General features: G+C 45.0%; 1 pseudogene; it reads right to left on the bottom strand.

Moving 5' to 3' along the window:
• Positions 1 to 536: 536 nt before the first annotated feature.
• Positions 537 to 636, bottom strand: LOC120096096 (U6 spliceosomal RNA; annotated as a pseudogene).
• Between the last annotated feature and the right edge of the window lie 7,721 nt (positions 637 to 8,357).

Here is an 8,357-nt window from a genome sequence, read left to right as displayed (position 1 = left end):
GTCCTCCCAGTTCCTCCCAATACCCCTCCCTATCCAAATCCAAACCCTTTCTGTCTCTCCTTAGAAAAACAAATGGGCATCTAAGGAATAGCACTAAAATAAGATAAAACAAAACCAAATCAGAATCGGACAAAACAAAGAAACAGATGAAAAAGAGACAAAGAAAAGGCACAGGCAACACATATAGATGAGAGACACATGTGTTCACAGACAGAAATCCTATAAAAACACAAAAACGGAAGCTGTAATATATGCACAAAAGACCTATATGGTAAATAAACAAATAAATAAATAAATGTTTGACTTATAAATAAATAAATAAATGTTTGGCTTTTAAATAAATAAATAAAGCTCAACTTTATGAAACGAAGAACTTCCAAGATGCCATTGAGTTTGTTTTGTGTCAGCCATCCATTGCTGGGCATAGGGTCTACCCTTAAGAATTGTTTGTTTTTCCAGTGAGACTCCCTTTGGAGAAAATTTATTTATCATTTGCAAGTGAATATCAATTGGAGATAACTTCAAGGCTAAGGGAAAAAAATATGGCAAGATTCATGAATATGAGTGTCATCCTTGCACAGGGGCCATGTTAATCTCTGTGTTGTTCCAATCTTAGTGTGTGTACCACCAAAGCAATCGCTAAATGGTACATTTATGTCATATCCTCTTCTCAAGATGAAGGTGCCCATTGACAGGGAAGAGGGGACAGAAGGACTAAGAACCAACAGTAGTGAATGACTACATGGAAACAGTATTTTCCAGACGCCATGGGGCAGATGCACTTATGAACTCACAGTGGTTGAGTCAGTAATGCCTAAGACCAGTGTAAGCTCAAGGCAGACAAAAACTCAATGTGGAGAGGGTATGAAGTTCCGCCCCTAATGGAGGTGCGATTGCTAATTGATAGCTTCTAGGAGAGAGGGTATTCTTTAAGCACGAGACCCCTGCTGTATCAATCAGAACTCTGGGGCTGTCCCTGTGTCTAACTATTTGGGCAGGATAAATTGGGTTCAGTGGGTTTTAAAAACAAAACAAGAGGAATGGGCTTGTGTAGGTAAGAAAATGGAGGCAGATCTGGGAGGAGTTAAAGGAAGATATAAATATGATCAGAATACGTTGTATAAAGTTCTCAAAGAATTAATAAAAGTTTATTTAAAAGACATGGAGGGGTTGGGGGTTTAGCTCAGTGGTAGAGCGCTTGCCTAGCAAGCGCAAGGCCCTGGGTTTGGTCCTCAGCTCCGGGAAAAAAATAAAGAAAAGACATAGAGGCCAGCCTGGGCTACATAGTGAGACCTGTCTTAGGTGGGGGTGGACCCCAGTCGACAACGGATCTTCCATGTTGACCAAGTTGTTGGTCAGGAAACAACAAAATGTCCTCTCGGCTTGAACGACAGTGGGAGAGAGAAAATAATGGAAGTGAATCACTGATGATTGATGGAGGAGTCTATTCTTCATTTGCGACTGGCTATCAAGAAAATCAATATTGGACATATTAGAAAGGACAGTAAGAGGATGCTTAGAAAATATTTGCTGTTTCAGCAGTATTGATAACTGAGGGGTTTTGTGTGTGTGTGTGTGTGTGTGTGTGTGTGTGTGTGTGTGTGTGTGTGTGAGTGTGTGTCCATGTATATGTGTGTGGTTGAGATTAGAGCCCAGGACCTCATACATGTTAAGGGAATGGTCACCACTAAGCCATGCATACCCAAAGTCCTTCATTGGGCTGCTTTTAAAAGTGTTCTACCACTTGGTCACATCCTCAGAACCCCCACTTAAGAGTTTCTAAGTAGGTGTTCCACCTCTGAGCCATACCCTTAGCACCTTACTGGGCAATTCTAGCAAATGTTCTACCGGTAGCACATATCCAGAACTCAGGAAATAGAAGTGAAATGATCAGGAGTTCATCCTTGGCTACCTAGGGAATTGGAAGCCAGCCTCGACGACTACAGACTCTGCATCAAATATATTGGGGGAAGGAGATGGAGGACTGGAGAGATGGTTCTGTAATTAAAAGCATTTGGTCTTCTTTAAAAAAATAAAAATAGGGGTTGGGGATTTAGCTCAGCGGTAGAGCGCTTGCCTAGCGAGCGCAAGGCCCTGGGTTCGGTCCCCAGCTCCGAAAAAAAAAAATAAAAATAAAAATAAAAAAAGACAAGATTCATTCCGAGTAGTTCCCAAGATCCACTTTGGCTAGCTAACTGCCACCTAAAACTCCAGATTCAGGGGATACAACATGATATTCTGGCTTCCTTGGGCACCCACACACACACACACACACAGAGAGAGAGAGAGAGAGAGAGAGAGAGAAAGAAACAGAGAGAGAGACAGACAGAGACAGAGAGACAGAGACAGACAGAGACAGAGAGACAGAGAAACAGAGACAGAGAGACAGAGAAAAAGAGAGAGGAAACATAATTTTAAAATTTAAGAAAAGAAAGACTTTTTACCTCATTCCTATCCCCAGCTCTACTTGGCCAAAGTTCATGTCAAGTTGACTTTCATTCATTTACCCTCTGGGATCTAGTTCAAGCCCAGTTCTGTTAAGACATCCTTCCTGGTAGGCTGTTGTACTGATTGCAAAGGCCCTTCGTGGATCTGGCAGGGAACTGCCTATAATTATCCTTAATGTACTCCTGGAGCAAAGATACGCACATTAAAAGCCAAAATAGAAGGTTAACTACAAACTGTGTAGTAATGCAATTACCTCCCAATTATCCTTTCCAACACTTAGGGAATGAATAGGAGACATTAAGCCCAATTCTGCAGGAGAGTCTCTGGGTTTTGCCAGTGGAGTAAAGGTTTGGAGGGGCAGAAGGTAGAGGAGCAATCCGTGGATGCTAGCGGTAATGAACGTGGGGTGATGGGAGCTCCTCGAGGCAATTATCCCCGGAGGTATTAGATCACCCTGTTTTTTAGTTTACGTTTTGTCTCGCTGTCATTGTTTTGTTTGTTGAGTCAGGGTCACATCAGTGCTGGCTGTTCTCAGACTTGTAGCAATGCTCCTGCCTCTGCCTCTCAAGTGATGGGAGAACAGCTGGAATCCCCTTCAGCCTGTGACATTGGGCTTCATTCACTTCCTTCCAATTGTGACCTGGAGTGATGTCTAAATGGGTGAAGGGCTTGTAGGACAAGCATGAGGAGCTGAGCACCACACCCAGAACTCACGTAGAGCCGGATGCAGTAGTGTACGTGTCAATAATGCCAGCACTCTGGTTTTGAGGTGAGAGGCACAGACAAAATCCCCAGACACTTATAGACCAATTAACTTGGCATATGGAGATTCAAACAATGTGGAAGGCAAATGCCTGAGATTGTCTTCTGATCTCCGATACACATTATGGCACATGCATACCAACACTCATTCATACACAGAGAGAGAGAGAGAGAGAGAGAGAGAGAGAGAGAGAGAGAGAGAGAGAGAGAGGAGAGAGAGAGGAGAGAGAGGAGAGAGAGGAGAGAGAGAGGAGAGAAGGGGGAGAGAGAGAGGAGAGAGAGGAGAGAGAGAGGAGAGAGAGGGAGAGAGAGAGAGAGAGAGAGAGAGAGAGAGAGAGAGAGAGAGAGAGTTCTTCTAGTGCTAGTCACGTGGCTTGGCAAGGAAAGATGCTCCCTGCCAAGTACGACATCCTGAGTTCGAGCCTCAAGTCTCACAATGTAGAGGAGAGAAACCAACCTGTGCAAGTCAGCCTCTGACTGCCACATGCAAGCCACAGCCCACGTGTGCCCATACACATATACGGGCACAAACGATTTTTAAAAATGCAAAAATGATTGTTCAAGCTGTATTCCACTAAAGGTAGGCTAGGTGGGCAGTTAGCACACCGATGTTTTGCAAAGTTCTATAAATGAGCATTTTCCCATAAAAGCCTATACCAAAAACGTCGGTCAAGACTTCAAAAGTGAGCCTCTCATCTAACATTGAGCTAGTCACTTGGGGGTTGGAATGAATTCAGAGGGTTGATTTCCTGTCCGGGATGCTGGTGTGAGACTTTCCCAGGAGAGATGTTGGGAAATACCTGTGCATCCCAGATAACAGAGAACACATAGACAGGCCAACATACGATCCCATCCTAGTCTAGCCTGGTCAACCAATGAGTTTATTGAAATTCCTTACAATGAGCATGGGTGAGGAACTACTTACAAAGCATGGATGGTTTGCTTTGAACAAGATCTTTCCTAAGAAGGCAAGGATTGAGGAAGGAGGCAAGGATTGAGGAGGCAAGAATTGAGGCTGCAGAGATGTTCAGTGACCAAGAGCACTTGCTGTTCTTGCATAGGGAATGGACTTGACTCCTTGAAGCCCCATTAAGAAGCTCACAGCCACCTGTAAGTCCAGAAGAAGGTAATCCTTCCTCTGGCCTCTTCAAGTATCCTCACATATGGGTACACACTTATGCACAACACATGCAGAGAGAGAGAGAGAGAGAGAGAGAGAGAGAGAGAGAGAGAGAGAGAGAGGCACATAAGTTAAATAAGTAATTTCTAAACAAGGTCAGGAGAGAGTGTTGCATGATTGCTAAGAGTGGACATGAAGCAATAGCAGCAGCCAAGGGCTGGTGAACATTTGGGTACCAGCTTTACCAACATCTACACCCGTCTGATGTCACATGGTCACTCTATCAAGCAGGTCATTAGCAACTGCAGCAAAAAGCCTATATCTGCAATGATCAGTTTTGCTTTGTAGCCTTCTCATTCTCTTCCATCCATTAGCAGACATTATTCTTTAATCTAAACTATATCTTCTTTGTTAACATTGGCTGGTATGAACTGCTGTTGAACAAACCACTACAAATGTGGGGGCTGACGAGAACAAGTTTCTTGTGTGCTGCAAACCTGGAGAAGTGGCTCAGCAGTTAAAAGAACTTATTTTTCCAGGGGACCTAGGTTTGATTCCCAGCACCCACATTAGCAGCTCACAACAGCCCACAACTCAAGTTCCAGGGGATGTCATGCCTTCTTCTGTCCTTCGTGGACACTGGGTACACACCTGGTACACAGACATACATTTGAGAAAAGCACGTGTGTGTGTGTGTGTGTGTGTGTGTGTGTGTGTGTGTGTGTGTGTGTGCTTTATCCTCAGCACCAACAGGCATCATCTGTAATCGAAGATGTACCTTCTATGATAATATTGGCAGATGTGGATAACAACTACTTCAAAACACAAAACATTGCAAAATGCAAATTTTGGGGCACGAGAGATGGCTCAGAGATTAGTGCTGTTGCAGAGGACTTGAATTCAGTTCCTGGCACAGATATGCAGCAGTAACCATCTACACAACCACTCTCAAGTCCACGGACCCCAATGCTCTCTTCAAGTGTCTTCAAAGGCAACTACACTCAGGAATATATACCTACACACATGCATGCGCTCTCTCTCTCTCTCTCTCTCTCTCTCTCTCTCTCTCTCTCTAAAATTTAAAATTTAAGAAAAAGTTTTTTTATTCACTTTGTATCCCAATCGCAGACCCCTCCCTCCTCTTCTCCCAGTTCTGCCCTTATAAGCCCCTCCCTCTTTCCCCCTTCCTGTCTCCTCAGAAAAAGGGGAACTGTGTTACATGGTGGAATCTCCTGCCTCGATCTTGCACAGATGCCTCTAAGTAATGACCAGTCCCCATACTGGGACCTAGAAAGATGGCTCAGTGGATACAAGCACATGATACGCAGGTATGACAGCCTGTGTTCAGATGCCCATTACCCATGTCTAAAGCTGGGTGAAGTCATACACACCTGCAAGCCCATATCTGCAGAGCTGAAGACAGGCAGATCCCTGGGGTTTTCTGGCTAAGTGTATGGATGAAAAATGCTGTGCTCCAGCTCAAATGAGAGGCCCTGTCTCTAGGAAACAAGGCAGAGAATGATAGAGGATCACTAAAGTCCTCCCCTGGTTTCCTATGCCTACACACACACACACACACACACACACACACACACACGCATGGGCACCAACACACCCATTTATACACATGTGCGTACAAACATGCATATACAACACACACTGCAGGGTGTCTATACTTAATCACTGTCATTGGGTTGGTGCCACAACATTCTACTTCCCAGGGGCTTTCCCAAGTAGATCCCATCCCCAAGTTCACTCCTTTGGGAGCAGTGCCACAGTCATATCAATTTTTGGTTCCTAAGGTCCTCTTAAAGAGCTAAAACCAGGCCTGGAGTGGGCACTGCAGTGAACTGGAATTCAGTTTCCATCACCCAAGTCTGGTGGCTCAGAACTGCCTGCAACACCTTCTTCCAGCTTCTACAGGCACCTATATGCATGCGTGCATATAGACACACACATATAAACTTTTGTTGTTGATGATGATGATGACGATGTCTTCAAATCAGGGTTGCTCTGTATAGAGCTGGCTGTCCTGAACTTAGCTCTCTCTGTTGGCCAGGCTAGCCTCGAACTCACAGAGATCTCCCTCTGCCTCTGCCTCTGCCTCTGCCTCTGCCTCTGCCTCTGCCTCTGCCTCTGCCTCTGCCTCTCCGCCTCTGCCTCTGCCTCTCCGCCTCTGCCTCTGCCTCTGCCTCTGCCTCTGCCTCTGCCTCTGCCTCTGCCTCTGCCTCTGCCTCTGCCTCTGCCTCTGCCTCCTGAGTGCTAGAATTAAAGCCCCACCTGGCTTATAAACATATTTTAAATACAAAAATACAAGGAAAATAATTTTTTAAGAAATAGTAAGCTGAGAGAGACCCAACCGCCTGGTCAGGTGGGCACTCCTGAGGCTGCAGAGCAGAAGAGACCACCAACACTGCTCACCCCTGCCCACATCCCTGGCCCAAGAGGAAACTGTATAAGGCCTCTGGGCTCCCGTGGGGGAGGGCCCAGGAGCGGCAGGACCCCTGCCAGAGACACCGCCGGACCCTGAAGGAAACAGACCGGATAAACAGTTCTCTGCACCCAAATCCCGTGGGAGGGAGAGCTAAACCTTCAGAGAGGCAGACAGGCCTGGGAAACCAGAAGAGACTGCTCCCTGCACACACATCTCGGACGCCAGAGGAAAAAGCCAAAGACCATCTGGAACCCTGGGGCACTGAAGCTCCCGGAAGGGGCGGCACAGGTCTTCCTGGTTGCTGCCGCTGCAGAGAGCCCCTGGACAGCACCCCACGAGCAAACCTGAGCCTCGGGACCACAGGTAAGACCAAATTTTCTGCTGCAAGAAAGCTGCCTGGTGAACTCAAGACACAGGCCCACAGGAACAGCTGAAGACCTGTAGAGAGGAAAAACTACACGCCCGAAAGCAGAACACTCTGTCCCCATAACTGACTGAAAGAGAGGAAAACAGGTCTACAGCACTCCTGACACACAGGCTTATAGGACAGTCTAGCCACTGTCAGAAATAGCAAAACAAAGTAACACTAGAGATAATCTGATGGCGAGAGGCAAGCGCAGGAACCCAAGCAACAGAAACCAAGACTACATGCCATCATCGGAGCCCAATTCTCCCACCAAAACAAACATGGAATATCCAAACACACCAGAAAAGCAAGATCTAGTTTCAAAATCATATTTGATCATGATGCTGGAGGACTTCAAGAAAGACTTGAACACACTTAGGGAAGCACAGGAAAACATTAATAAACAAGTAAAAGCCTACAGAGAGGAATCGCAAAAATCCCTGAAAGAATTCCAGGAAAACACAATCAAACAGTTGAAGGAATTAAAAATGGAAATAGAAGCAATCAAGAAAGAACACATGGAAACAACCCTGGATATAGAAAACCAAAAGAAGAGACAAGGAGCTGTAGATACAAGCTTCACCAACAGAATACAAGAGATGGAAGAGAGAATCTCAGGAGCAGAAGATTCCACAGAAATCATTGACTCAACTGTCAAAGATAATGTAAAGCGGAAAAAGCTACTGGTCCAAAACATACAGGAAATCCAGGACTCAATGAGAAGATCAAACCTAAGGATAATAGGTATAGAAGAGAGTGAAGACTCCCAGCTCAAAGGACCAGTAAATATCTTCAACAAAATCATAGAAGAAAACTTCCCTAACCTAAAAAAAGAGATACCCATAGACATACAAGAAGCCTACAGAACTCCAAATAGATTGGACCAGAAAAGAAACACCTCCCGTCACATAATTGTCAAAACACCAAACGCACAAAATAAAGAAAGAATATTAAAAGCAGTAAGGGAAAAAGGTCAAGTAACATATAAAGGCAGACCTATCAGAATCACACCAGACTTCTCGCCAGAAACTATGAAGGCCAGAAGATCCTGGACTGATGTTATACAGACCCTAAGAGAACACAAATGCCAGCCCAGATTACTGTATCCAGCAAAACTCTCAATTAACATTGATGGAGAAACCAAGATATTCCATGACAAAACCAAATTTACACAATATCTTTCTACA

This window comes from Rattus norvegicus, chromosome 12, assembly GCF_036323735.1.
Source record: "Rattus norvegicus strain BN/NHsdMcwi chromosome 12, GRCr8, whole genome shotgun sequence".
In the NCBI taxonomy this organism is placed as follows: domain Eukaryota; kingdom Metazoa; phylum Chordata; class Mammalia; order Rodentia; family Muridae; genus Rattus; species Rattus norvegicus.
Note: the sequence above shows the minus strand (reverse complement) of the source record. Positions and strands in the feature narration are given on the sequence as shown.